Source organism: Rhagoletis pomonella, unplaced genomic scaffold (assembly GCF_013731165.1).
Source record: "Rhagoletis pomonella isolate Grant_MI unplaced genomic scaffold, Rhpom_1.0 Rhpom_scaffold_00014, whole genome shotgun sequence".
Lineage (NCBI taxonomy): Eukaryota > Metazoa > Arthropoda > Insecta > Diptera > Tephritidae > Rhagoletis > Rhagoletis pomonella.
The window spans coordinates 10009431-10009755 of record NW_023458568.1 but is presented as its reverse complement, the minus strand read 5'-3'; positions in this window follow the sequence as shown (position 1 = coordinate 10009755).

The following is a 325-nucleotide window of genomic DNA, read 5'->3' as shown; positions in this document are numbered from 1 at the left end:
TCCCCACTATAATTTTCTCTAATGATGAACAAGACTAATAAATGACTTTTTCTGTTCGATGGTAGCCATTTTGTAAAAACTTTTTGAAAAATCGGTAATATCAGGTGAGCTGGTAGCTGCTGGTGGAGCGTTATTTACAAATAATGAGTGCTTTAAATCTGGAAGTGATGAGCTTCTTTTGATAAAAAAACCTAGCGATTCCGAATCAACTACGTTCGTTCGGCATATAAGACTTAACGCATCCTACGGAATTGGAATCTGACAATTTAACCTAACAAAGCACTTCACTAGTAGCTCCTTGCAACGTGATAACTTTGCTTGCACT